The following is a 6051-nucleotide window of genomic DNA, read 5'->3' on the forward strand; positions in this document are numbered from 1 at the left end:
GACACCCAGGGAGACCCAAGGACACCCAGGGAGACCTAAGGACACCCAGGGAGATCTAGAGACACCCAGGGAGACCCAAAAACACTCAGGTAGAATCAAGGACACCCAGGGAGACCTAAGGACACTCAGGGAGAACCAAGATCACCCAAGAAGACCCAAGGACACCCAGGGAGACCCAAGGACATCCGGGGAGACCTAAGGACACCCAGGGAGAACCAAGGACACACAGGGAAACCCAAGGACACCCAGGGAGAACCAAGGACACCCTGGGAGACCCAAGGACACCCAGGGAGACCCTGGGACACCCAGGTAGACCCAAAGACATCCAGGGAGACCTAAAGACACCCAGGGAGAACCAAGGACACCCAGGGAAACCCAAGGACACCCAGGGAGACCCAAGGACACACAGGGAGACCCAAGGACACCCAGGTAGACCCAAGGATACCCAGGGCGACGTAAGGACACCCAGGGAGAACCAAGGACACCCAGGAAGACCCAAGGACACCCAGGGAGACCCAAGGACACCCAGGCAGACCTAAGGACACCCAGGGAGACCCAAGGACACCCAAAGAGAACCATGGACACCCAGGGAGACCCAAGGATACCCAGGGAGACCTAAGGACACCCAGCAGTGAGACCCAAGGACACCCAGGGAGACCCAAGGAAACCCAGGGAGACCTAAGGACACCCAGGGAGACCTAAGGACACCCAGGGAGAACTAATGACACCCAGGTAGACCAAGGAAACAATGTAGACCCAAGGACACTCCGCTAGACTTAAGGACACCCAGGGAGACCTAAGGACACCCAGGGAGACCCAAGGACATCCAGGGAGACCCAAGGACACCCAGGGAGACCTAAGGACACCCAGGGAGAACCAAGGACACCCAGGGAGACCCAAGGACACCCAGGGAGACCTAAGGACACCCAGGGAAACCCAAGAACACCCAGGGAGACCTAAGGACACCCAGGAAGACCTAAGGACACCCAGGAAGACCTAAGGACATCCAGGGAGACCTAAAGACACCCAGGGAGAACCAAGGACACCCAGGGAAACCCAAGGACACCCAGGGAGACCCAAGGACACACAGGGAGACCCAAGGACACCCAGGTAGACCCAAGGACACCCAGGGCGACGTAAGGACACCCAGGGAGAACCAAGGACACCCAGGAAGACCCAAGGACACCCAGGGAGACCCAAGGACACCCAGGCAGACCTAAGGACACCCAGGGAGACCCAAGGACACCCAGGGAGAACCATGGACACCCAGGGAGACCCAAGGATACCCAGGGAGACCTAAGGACACCCAGCAGTGAGACCCAAGGACACCCAGGGAGACCCAAGGACACCCAGGGAGACCTAAGGACACCCAGGGAGACCTAAGGACACCCAGGGAGAACTAATGACAGCCAGTTAGACCAAGGACACCCAGGTAGACCCAAGGACACTCCGCTAGACTTAAGGACACCCAGGGAGACTTAAGGACACCCAGGGAGACCCAAGGACATCCAGGGAGACCCAAGGACACCCAGGGAGACCTAAGGACACCCAGGGAGAACCAAGTACACCCAGGGAGAACCAAGTACACCCAGGGAGACCCAAGGACACCCAGGTAGACTCAAGGACACCCAGGGAGACCTAAGGACACCCAGGGAAACCCAAGAACACCCAGGGAGACCTAAGGACACCCAGGGAGACCTAAGGACACCTAGGGAGAACAAATGACACCCAGGTAGACCAAGGACACCCAGGAATACCCAAGGACACCCAGGTAGACCTAAGGACACCCAAGAACACCCAAGGACACCCAGGGAGACCCAAGGACACCCAGGGAAACCCAAGGACACCCAGAGAGACCCAAAGACACCCCGGTAGACCTAAGGACACCCAAGAACACCCAAGGACACCCAGAGACACCCAAGGACACCCAGGTAGACCCAAGGAAACCCAGGTAGACCTAAGGACACCCAAGGAGACCCAAGGACACCCAGGTAGATCTAAGGACACCCAGGTAGACTTAAGGACAGCCAGTTAGGCCTAAAGACACCCAGGTAGGTCTAAGGACACCCAGGTGGACCAATGGACACCCAAGTAGACCCAAGGACACCCAGTTAGATCTAAGGACACCCATGGAGACCCACGGACACCCAGGGAGACCTAAGGACACCCAGAGAGACCCAAGGACACCCAGGGAGACCTAAGGACACCAAGGGAGACCCAAGGACACCCATGCGGACCCAAGGACTCCCAGGTAGACCCAAGGACACCCAGAGAGACCCAACGACACCCAGGTAGACCTAAGGACACCCAAGGACACCCAGGGAGACCCAAGGACACCCAGGGAAACCCAAAGACACCCAGAGAGACCCAAAGACACCCCGGTAGACCTAAGGACACCTAAGAACACCCAAGGACACCCAGAGACACCTAAGGACACCCTTGGAGACCCAAAAACCCTCAGGTAGACCCAAGGACACCCAGGGAGACCTAAGGACACCCAGGAAGAACCAAGAACACCCAGGAAGACCCAAGGACACCCAGGGAGACCCAAGGACATCCAGGGAGACCTAAGGACACCCAGGGAGACCCAAGGACACCCAAGGACACCCAGGGAGACCCAAGGACACCCAGGGAGACCTAAGGACACCCAGGGAGATCTAGAGACACCCAGGGAGACCCAAAAACACTCAGGTAGAATCAAGGACACCCAGGGAGACCTAAGGACACTCAGGGAGAACCAAGATCACCCAAGAAGACCCAAGGACACCCAGGGAGACCCAAGGAAATCCAGGGAGACCTAAGGACACCCAGGGAGAACCAAGGACACACAGGGAAACCCAAGGACACCCAGGGAGAACCAAGGACACCCTGGGAGACCCAAGGACACCCAGGGAGACCCTGGGACACCCAGGTAGACCCAAGGACATCCAGGGAGACCTAAAGACACCCAGGGAGAACCAAGGACACCCAGGGAAACCCAAGGACACCCAGGGAGACCCAAGGACACACAGGGAGACCCAAGGACACCCAGGTAGACCCAAGGACACCCAGGGCGACGTAAGGACACCCAGGGAGAACCAAGGACACCCAGGAAGACCCAAGGACACCCAGGGAGACCCAAGGACACCCAGGCAGACCTAAGGACACCCAGGGAGACCCAAGGACACCCAGGGAGAACCATGGACACCCAGGGAGACCCAAGGATACCCAGGGAGACCTAAGGACACCCAGCAGTGAGACCCAAGGACACCCAGGGAGACCCAAGGACACCCAGGGAGACCTAAGGACACCCAGGGAGAACTAATGACACCCAGGTAGACCAAGGAAACAATGTAGACCCAAGGACACTCCGCTAGACTTAAGGACACCCAGGGAGACCTAAGGACACCCAGGGAGACCCAAGGACATCCAGGGAGACCCAAGGACACCCAGGGAGACCTAAGGACACCCAGGGAAACCCAAGAACACCCAGGGAGACCTAAGGACACCCAGGAAGACCTAAGGACACCCAGGAAGACCTAAGGACACCCAGGTAGACCCAAGGACACCCAGGTAGACCCAAGGACACTCAGGGAGATCCAAGGACACCCAGGGAGACGCAAAGACACCCAGGGAGACCCAAGGACACCCAGGAAGACCCAAGGACACCCAAGGAGACCCAAGGACAATCCGCTAGTCTTAAGGACACCCAGGTAAACCTAAGGACACCCAGGGATACCCAAGGACACCCAGGGAGACCCAAGAACACCCAGGTAAACCTAAGGACACCCAGGGAGACCTAAGGACACCCAGGGAGACCCAAGGACACCCAGGGAGAACCAAGGACATCCAGGGAGACCTAAGGACACCCAGGGAGAACCAAGGACATCCAAGGAGACCCAAGGACACCCAGGGAGACCCAAGGACACCCAGGGAGACCTAAGGACACTCAGGAAGACCCAAGGACACCCAAGGAGACCCAAGGACACTCCGCTAGTCTTAAGGACACCCAGGTAAACCTAAGGACACCCAGGGATACCCAAGGACACCCAGGGAGACCCAAGAACACCCAGGTAAACCTAAGGACACCCAGGGAGACCTAAGGACACCCAGGGAGACCCAAGGACACCCAGGGAGAACCAAGGACATCCAGGGAGACCTAAGGACACCCAGGGAGAACCAAGGACACCCAAGGAGACCCAAGGACACCCAGGGAGACCCAAGGAAACCCAGGGAGACCTAAGGACACCCAGGGAGACCCAAGGACACCCAGAGAGACCAAGGGACACCCAGGGAGACCCAAGGACACCCAGGTAAACCTAAGGACACCCAGGGAGACCCAAGGACACCCAGGGAGACCTAAGGACACCCAGGGAGACCCAAGGACACCCAGGGAGACCCAAGGACACCCAGGGAGACCCAAGGACACCCAGGGAGAACTAAGTACACCCATGGAGACCCAAGGACACCCAGGGAGACCCAAGGACACCCAGGAAGATCCAAGGACACCCAGGGAGGCCCAAGGACACCCAGGGAGACCCAAGGACACCCAGGTAGACCAAGGACACCCAGGGAGAACCAAAGATACCCAGAAAGACCCAAGGACACCCAGGGAAACCCAAAGACACCCAGAAAGACCCAAGGACACCCAGATAGACCCAACAACACCTAAAGAGACCCAAGGACACCCAAGGAGACCCATGGACACCCAGGGAGACCCAAGGACACCCAGGGAGACCCAAGGACACCCATAGAGACCCAAGGACACCCAGAAAGACCCAAGACTGTGGTAACGTCAGCCACTTCAAGATCTAAGATCAAATAAATGACTCGCCTAAAGAATCAAGATTTTCATATTTTACTCTCGGGTGATAAGAGAGCCGTGACCACGGGGCGGGTGGAGGTGGAGGGAGCGCGTGTGAGCCGTGACCACGGGGCGGGTGGAGGTGGAGGGAGCGCGTGTGAGCCGTGACCACGGGGCGGGTGGAGGTGGAGGGAGCGCGTGTGAGCCGTGACCACGGGGCGGGTGGAGGTGGAGGGAGCGTGTGTGCAAGGCGGACTTGAATATGGTGAAAACACTCCTGTCAGCTGCCTTCATTAATGTCATCCTGGCCAGTGGGTAATGGCTAGGATATGGAAGTATGGAGAAGAAAACGGGATAAACATTACGCTTTGGGTTATCTTGAGATGATTTCGGGGCTTTAGTGTCCCCGCGGCCCGGTCCTCGACCAGGCCTCCACCCCCAGGAAGCAGCCCGTGACAGCTGACTAACTCCCAGGTATCTATTTACTGCTAGGTAACAGGGGCATTCAGGGTGAAAGAAACTTTGCCCATTTGTTTCGGCCTCGTGCGGGAATCGAACCCGCGCCACAGAATTACGAGTCCTGCGCTCTATCCACCAGGCTACGAGGCCCTGAGGGAGAGAGAAGCAGTTCATAGCTTCTTGATTTGTTACTTATATTTGAATGTATTCTATATTTTGAGCCTGTTTGTCGTTTATAGAAATGCCTTCTGAACCTCCTCCTCCTTCTCCTGCCCCTTCCAAGAGATTTTCGGCAATGGCTGGAATATTGGTGTGTTTGCCTCGTAGAGAATTTACGGACCGTATTCATATTTCCTCAGAAACCCATACAGTTGGTTTCAGTGTTTCTTAATCATATATTTTATTAAAGAAGGGAATGAGGCCTCTGTGGTCCCAGGCCTCTGTGGTCCCAGGCTCCTGTGGTCCCAGGCCTTTGTGGTCCCAGGCCTCTGTGGTCCCAGGCTCCTGTGGTCCCAGGCCTCTGTGGTCCCAGGCTCCTGTGGTCCCAGGCCTTTGTGGTCCCAGCATCCCCCACAACCCTCCGCCTGTGTGATCTCTATACCTTCAGCCCAGGTCTTAATCCCTTACCATCACCTTCATGACAAATTTTCTATCTCGCTCTTCATTTCCTTAAGATAAACTCCTCCCCTAACTCCTTTCCTATTTCGATGTCTGCCCCAATAACTATTACTAAGTCTATTACGCTATTTCTCCGGAGGTTCCTTGGGTAATTTTTTTTTTTAGTTTTGCCACGAGGGGCGAGTTTATTG

At 56.9% G+C, this 6051-nt stretch overlaps 1 non-coding gene across 1 annotated transcript; it reads right to left on the reverse strand.

The window, feature by feature from the left end:
- Positions 1–5319: 5319 nt before the first annotated feature.
- On the reverse strand, positions 5320–5392 carry TRNAT-CGU (transfer RNA threonine (anticodon CGU)). Its single transcript has one exon. It is a non-coding gene; the product is annotated as a tRNA-Thr (tRNA).
- Between the last annotated feature and the right edge of the window lie 659 nt (positions 5393–6051).

This window comes from Procambarus clarkii, chromosome 47 (genome assembly GCF_040958095.1).
Source record: "Procambarus clarkii isolate CNS0578487 chromosome 47, FALCON_Pclarkii_2.0, whole genome shotgun sequence".
Taxonomy (NCBI): Eukaryota; Metazoa; Arthropoda; class Malacostraca; order Decapoda; family Cambaridae; genus Procambarus; species Procambarus clarkii.